Below are 8,256 nucleotides of genomic sequence, written 5' to 3'. Positions count from 1 at the left end.
TCAATGACATGAGACAAAGTATATGTGAACTGCTGTATGAAAAGTGAATTTACTCTGTAAATCTTCACCCAAATCCTAATAAAAAAAAAAAAAAAAAAAAAAGAAGAAGTCAATGGGAGCTACCTCACACATATATCTGTGAACCTTGGAATGGGAGCATTTTTTTCATAATCCCCTCAGTGTAACAGCTCTCTTCCCACATCCTCCCTCTGGTTACCCTTTCTCTGTGACCTTCTTGCCTGTGTATTCCTGCCTCTCTACCTTTCTCCCTGTGCAAATGCTGCCCTTCTGATATCCCATGGTTGATTCTTCTAAAGATCACATGTCCCTGGTGTAGTTGTTCAGCAAGTAGGTCTGACTATTGTTTGCCTGACAGTGAAACCATGGGATTAAGTTCAATTCCATGCTCGGGGCCATAGTCTTGGGAGTTTCACCAGTGTCTAACAGTAAGCCTGGTATTCTCCATGACTATGAGTTTTGTTTCACATTTTTCTCCCATTCTACCCAGGATCTCCAACCTTGATCCTTCTCTGATTGGTTAGCATTGGTAGGTGGGCACCATCTAGTTCTTCTGGTCTCAGGGTCGTATAGACTGAGGTTCTCATGGTCCATTAGTCCTTTGGACTGTTTCCATGTATCTTTGATTTTCTTCACTCTTTTTTTGCTCCAGACAAGGAGAGACTAATAGCTGTGTCTTAGATGGTTGATTGAAAGTTTTTAAGACCCTAGTTGCTAAGCTCTGATGTTCTAAGATGTAGAACAATATTTTTGTGTACTATGATGTGTCAATTGAGCTTGATGTCCCCTATGACTATGGTCCCAAGCCTGTAGGCCCAATGACTTACTCAGAATGGGGATGTCTTATAAAGGGATAATCATTAGTATGGAGAGGAGAGTGAAGTGGGTGATGAAGAGGAGAGAGAAGCTCTGAGTTGAGGTTGAGGGGTGCTGAGAAATAGCAATGAGTACTTTGAGGAAAAAAAGAAAAGAAATAGAGAATAAAGGCAAAAAATAAAGGCCTGGAGATACCACTAAATGGCAAATAAAGTGTATCGGTCTATGAACTAAATTTATTAAGTAGGGTACAGTGCTACAGACCATGTGAAGACTGAGAGAAGCCCGAGTCAGAACCAGTGAAACATCTGGTTGAGATAGTGATGGAGGCTGTTATGCAAAGTTGGCTTCTGCTGGAAGTCAAAGTGTGGGGATAACTAAGACAAAAACCACAAAAGACCTTCCCGGCCTGGCATGGGTGTTAAAGACAAAGGTTCCATTCTGGATTGGGGTGGCAGAGGCAAGTGTGGATGTAAGGGGGTAGACACCACACTGGTATGGAAGCATGGTCGAATAGTGGGAGGGAGGAGTCTGCTGATTATAATGCACAGAATCTTGGGACATCACAAAGAGACTGCTGAGTGCTTTAAGCCAGCACAAAACTGAGTAACATGAATTGTACTTGTGTCAATTTGACTTTTTATTAAAAAAAAAAACCTCACTGCCGTCGCATCAGTTGGACTCATAGTGACCCCGCCTTGGGTTTCCAAGGTGGTATCTCTAGACGTAGATTGCCCAATCATCCTTCTGAGGAGTGGCTGATGGGTTTGAATTGCCAGCCTTCTGGTTAACAGTCAAATGCCTTAGGCACTCTTCCCGAGAAGAGATGATTCAAGGATGGCATGATAGCTGTGTTCAAGATATGAAGGGCTGCCATACAGTCAATGGATTAGATTTGTTTTGTGGGCTTCCTAGAGCACTCAGCCCTGGTGTTCTGCAGCAGTACCTGATTGAAGGTAGGAGTGGCATCTCCCCCCCACCCAACACACACATGCCATATCCAGGCTTGTATTTAGTGCCAAGAAGAGTGAAGACTTGCTGCTCCTTTGTAGTCTGACATATCACAGACTCTACATCTGGAATTAACCACTTGCTCATTGATCCCAGGCACATCTTCAGAATCCTTTCCAACACAGTTCTCTAGGGAACCATTGATAGCCATCATAGTTGGCATTCAAGGTGTCATTGGTAACTCTAGGGATTTTAATCATTTCCTATTTTTCCCAAAACCTAGCTCAAATGTCTGTTCCTCTGTAATGTCTTACACTTCAACACAAAGAAAACCAAAATCCTTACAACTGGACCAATAAGCAATATCACAATAAATGAAGAAAACACTGGAGTTGTCAGGGATTTCACATTATTTGGATCAATAATAAACACCCATGGAAGCAGCAGTCAAGAAATCAGATCATGAACTGTACTGGGCAAATCTGAGGCAAAAGACCTCTTTAAAGTGTTAAAGAGCAAGGATGTCACTTGAAGTCTAAAGTGTGCCCAACCAGACTATAATATTTTTAATAGCCTCATATGCATGTGAAACCTGGACAACGAATAAGGAAGACCCAAGAAGAATTGATGCCTTTGAATTGTACTTTTGGTAGAGTACAGAAAATACCACAGACTTCCAGAAGAACACAAATAATCTGTTCCAGAAGAAGTGCAGCCAGATAACATAGTACACAAAAACATTGGTCTACAGCCTACTTTGGTGAGCAGTGACTGAGATCTTAAAAGCTTGCAAGCAGCCACCTAGATGCAATGATTGAGTCTCCTCCAACCAGAGCAAAGAAGAATGAAGAAACCCAAAGATGGTATGGAAACAATTAGTCCAAGGGACTCATAGACCATTCAATCCTCAGCCCATATGACCATGAGACCAGAAGAACTAGATAGTGCCTGGCTACCACTGCCAACCACTTGGAGAGGGATCAGTTCAGTAGATCCTGAGTAGAGTGGAAGAAAAATGTGGAACAAAGCTCAAAATCATTAAAAAAGAAAGAAAGAAAGAAAGACCAGGTTTATTTGCCTGATAGAGCCTGGTGAGACACTCAAGACTATGGTCCCTAGTTACCCCTCAGGTCTGGAACTGAATTCACTCTTGTGGCTTCCTGACAAAAACAGACAAGCATATGGGGTGAACATTTACATCAGTAGATACACTACTTGGAGCTATCTATCATGGGAAAACAGAAGGGCAGTGTTTGCACAGGGAGACAGCGCAGGGTCTTGAGTGCATAGGAGGGAAGTTATGGGGAATAGCAATGTCGTGAGGCAAAATGTGTATGAACTGCTGTATGGAAAATGAATCTGCTCTGTGAACTTTCACCCAGATCACAATAAAAATTAAAAATAAAATAATAAGAAGTGTAGCCAGAATGGCTCCTTAGAAGTGAGAATGGCCAGACTTTGTCTCACACACATTGGTCAAGTCAAAAGGGACTGGTCCTTGGAGAGGGATATCATGGTCGGTAAAGCAGAGGGTCAGAAAAAAAGGGAAAGACCCTCAGTGAGATGGACGGACACAGTGGCTACGATGATGAGCTCAAACCTAGAGAGTATTGTGAGGGTGGTGCAGGATGGGGCAGTGTTTTGTTCTGTTGTACATGGGATTGCTATGAGCTGGCATCAACTCAACAGTGCCTAACAACAACTGTAAAGTCTTCCAAAATCTTTGCATTTGGTCATTCTCACACCCTTCGACCTTTCCCATTTTTTAAAGCCCTTACCATTCTGCAGTATCCACATTTGCTTATGGCGTTGTTTTCCTTCTAGATGGAGCTCATTCTGGCAGTCTGGTTTAGATAGGAAGACGGCCCTATTTTTGTTAAACTATTTGCCCAAGATCTCATCACTAGTTAAGTGGCAGAGGTAGAGTTGACATCAGGTCAGTCTGACTTCAAATTCTGTGTTCTTTTCCTTAAACCTTGTACTTCACGTTGAGTCCCTCAGCTTGGGCACAGACTTAGGTAAGAGGAGAACAAGGCTTCATTTGTGAGCAATGATAGACATGTAAGGAACTTTATGGCTGCTCTGGAAACGGATTTCCACAGACAGCTCCACCCTCAGAAACTTCACCTTCTGTGGTGCATTATTTACATTGGGATCAAATTGGCCTTGATGAATCTGACTTTTGACAACAGTTCCAACACTATTAGTTTTAATCAGTTGTGGTTGAACTATTTCTGTCTAACTTGGCTGCCTAACTTACAAACTGTTTCAAATAAGATGTCTCTTTGCCTAGTGAAACTGAGAGAATTATTTTATAATCACACTCTCTGGAAAAAAAATAGTCAATGGAAATTTTTAATAAAAAAAAGAACGTGGTAGAAACAGAATTTTAAGTCACGAATTGGAAAACATATTGCAAAATCTTTATCCACTAGACTATACAATGTTCTGTGAACATCTGTGGAAATTTGTAAGTATTAAATTAGATACAGACTGGTTTTTCTGTTTGCAGAACTTAACAGAAACCTAATTGAAAACCGCACAGCAACATCATAAAACCAAATGTGCTGTCTATCCCCTTCAAGGTCAAAATGCATACACATGGTAATGAAAATTGCTGTAGTCCTTGAACAAAAACACTTCTGCTAATATTTTTTCTTGAATCATATGTGTTTCTAAGAGACAGATAGTTAAGAAATAAAATGTAATTAACTGCCCTGAGAGTCTAAATTATATTTAGGAGTAATTATAATAAGGACAAATGTACAACATTCGTCTTACTTTATGTATAGTCTAATGTTCGAATGTTTTTCTGTGCATAAACTTACAAGTCTGTGTTCAGTTCCTTTGAAATGACTGGCTGGTAGCTTTCCCACAGAGTCTGAAAAATGAGCACAGAATTGCTTCCTTTGACAAAAGAGCATATCAGTCAGTATTGCCTGGCCTGAACGTAGGAGGCTGGCCAAGGTGATCCCCCATGTTCTCTGAGTTGAGGTACCAATCTGTAATTTGGAACCTTGTCCGTAAGACAACTTCTATGGAGTCCTAAAAAGTAAATTGTCAAGAATAAGTGAACGAATAGTCCCTGTTCAAAGCTCTTGGAGACCAAGTTCTGCTCTTGGCTGTGCCCCAGGAAGTTTCCAGTTGCCTAAAGCCATTTCTGGGTTAAGAAAGACCAAACCAGTTGCGTTGAGTTGACACCAACTCACGGCAACCCCGTGTGTGTTAGGGTAGAACTATGCTCCCTAAGGTTTTCAGTGGCTTTTTTTAGAACTAGATTTCCAGGTCTTTCTTCTGAGGCAACTCTGGATGGCCTCAAACCTCCAACCTTCTGCCTAGTGCATTAACCATAATAGCTACCCTGGAACTCCATTTCTGGGTTAGGTATTGTTTAAATAAGCCTGGGGTCTTTTCTGATTGCTCCAGCCCAGGCAGTACTCCCCACATCTGGGCTCATTATTGTGTAGTCTTGTAATGATGTAATTTATTGTTCAACTCTTCTAATGAAGTTTTCATGTACAGTTATTACTATCTCTCCAAATAAATAATGAATTTCCTGAGGCTGTATGGAGTTAAGGTATGACCTTTGTAGATAGGGATCCATACTTCTCTTGCTCAATGCTCTGTGCCTCAGTTTTCTCATCTGTAAAATGGGGCTGAGCGTTAAATGAATTAGTGTCTATAAAGTGCCTAGAATGGGCCTGCTGATTATACTATGTAATAATATAGGTAGTAAGCCTATTACTATAAAAAAAACAACAACTACAAACTAATGTAAATCCACTGCCATCCAGTGGATTCCAACTCATAGCAACCCCCATAGGGTTTCCAAGGCTGTAAATCTTCAGAAGTAGATTTCCTCATCTTTCTCTCACAGAGCTGCTGGTGGGTTTGAACCACCAACCTTCTGCCTTATCAATGCACCAGAACTCCTTGTATATTATGATAACAACAACAACAAAAAAAAAAACCAAACCCATCTGCCATGGAGTCGATTCTGATTCATAGCAACCCCCATTGGGTTTCCGAGGTGGTAAATCTTTACAGAAGTAGATTGCCCTGTCATCCTTCCACAGAATGGCTGGTGGGTTTGAACCACCAACCTTCTGGTTAGCAGTTAAATGTCTTAGACCCTGCACCACTAGAGCTCCTATATTACTACAGTATACTTTTATTGTTTCTTGGTGATCCTTTACAGTCATTGGTACAGTTTTACCTTTTCTCTGCTTGCCTTTCTTCTTTTGCCTTTTCTCCATTTCCCCTTCAGTAAATATTTGTTAGGCAAATAAGAGCCTTTGTGGTTAGATTGATATTGGCTAAAATGGAGATCCACATTAATGCTGGGGATAGAATTCACTACATGCTCCAGTTATTCTCCCTTTGCTCCTCCAAATCTATTATCTCCTGCTCTGCTCTGTGCCTGGGGAAGCTGACCTGAAAGGACCATGTTACCTGCCTTGCCTGCCGTCTGGCAACCACCTGGGTTCTGCGATGGAAGGAACCAGCAGGAGCTGGATGAGTGTGAAGACAATGATGGGATTTCTTCTATCTGTTCTGCTTCCACACAGCATTCAGGGCAATTGTCCTGTTCTTCCTTGACTACCTCTGCTTGGATGGATCCTTCTCTGGTTTCCTGCTCTCACTGGGTTCTGGTTACACTATTTTCTTCCCCTTCTCCTTTAGCCAGGAGCTCTGGTGATACAGTGGTTAGGGCATTTGGCTACTAACTAAATGGTGGTTGGAACCCACCAGCTGCTCTATAGAATCAGAATGTGGCAGTCTGCTTCTATAAAGATTTATAGCTTTGGAAACCTTATGGGAAAGTTCTCCTCTGTCCTATAGGGTCATTATAGTTGGAATGGACTGGACTGGTTTTCCTTAAGCCCTAAGGGAAGTAATGGATTGGTCTCTGGGGGTCTTAGCATCCACTGTTTTCCCTTGACCCTGTCCACTCCTCTGTAAGTAATCCCTTTACTCAAGTTTATTTATTCAGTTGAATTATCTGAGTTGAATTCTGTTTTCTGCTGGGATTCTGACTGTTATATCACATAACCTTAGAAATGTCTTCTTATGCCTCTGGATTTTCATTTCCATCCCTATAGAATAAGGGAGTTTGTCAGACTCACTATCTTCAAGATCCCCTCTGCATCTGAAAACCTACAGAGTTACCATTAGAATTCTGAGTGACCTTGATAAACTGCAGAGGTTTTCAGATATAAGCAAAATGAATTTCAATTAAGAACAAGTGTGAAGAATTGCACTTGAGGAGAAAAACCAAATTACAGAAATACCAGGTGCCAAAAGCCTGGCTGTGTGCGAGTACATCAGCAATAGACCCAGGGATGAGTAAGCACTGCATGATGTTGCTAAAGGAATTGAGCAAATCTGGGGGTATGAACAGCATGATCTGTAGGAAGTGCAAGGTAGTTCTCGGAGATGCTTGTCACTGCTCACACCAGGCCTGTGTGCTATGATCAGATTTGGCTCAGTAATTTAAAAATGAGAATTTAAGAGAAGAGAAACCCAAAGTTAGATTAGTATTGGAAAATGGCGTACAGAAAGACCAGTTCCTCCCTTTATTAAGAGCCTGAAAGTAGAATTAAACGTCTGTCTTCATTCATATAATGTGGCATCCTAAGACCCTGTGATCTGGAAATGATCTACAGTGAAATCCGTGACCGCAGAAACTATATGGGACTGCCTTGTTTTTCTGGGTAAGTTTTTCTTGCAAGTTTTCCACCTTTGATAGGGTGTAGTCTTACCTTGTTTCTACTGCTATTATTGTTGTTAGGTGCTTTCGAGTCAGCACCAACTCATAGTGACTCTGTGTACAACAGACCAAAACACTGCCCAGTACTGTGTCATCCTCACAATACTTGCTATGCTTGAGCCCATCGTTGGAGACCCTGTGTCAATCCATCTCATTAAGGGTCTTCCCCTTTTTCACTGACCCTCTACTTTACCATCCATGGACTTACAGAATGCCTTACCCACCATCATGGTATCCCGCACAGCATTGCTTTAGATCAAACGACTCACTTCATAGCAAATGAAGTGTGGCAATGGGCATATGCTCATGGAATTCACTGGTCTTACTTTGTTCCCCATCATCCTGAAGCAGCTGGCTTGATAGAACAATGGAATGGCCTACTAAAAACATAATTACAGTGCCAGCTAGGTGGCAATACCTTGAACGGTTAGGACAGTGTTCTCCAGGAGGCTGTATATGCTCTGAACCAACATCCAGATATGGTGCTGCTTCTCCAATAGCCAGGATTCACAGGTCCAGGAACCAAGGGGTGGAAACAGAAGTGGTACTACTCATTATTACCCCTAGTGACCCACTCAAAAAACTTTTGCTTCCTGTCCCTGCCACCCTATGCTCTGTGGGTCTGGAGATCTTAGTCCCAAAAGGAGGAACACTCCCACCTGGAGACACAATAGTGATTGCATTGAACTGGAAGTTAAGAA

The sequence above is a fragment of the Orycteropus afer genome, unplaced genomic scaffold (assembly GCF_000298275.1).
Source record: "Orycteropus afer afer isolate SDZICR_OR568_19922 unplaced genomic scaffold, OryAfe1.0 scaffold00002, whole genome shotgun sequence".
NCBI lineage: Eukaryota > Metazoa > Chordata > Mammalia > Tubulidentata > Orycteropodidae > Orycteropus > Orycteropus afer.
This window is presented reverse-complemented; position numbering follows the sequence as displayed.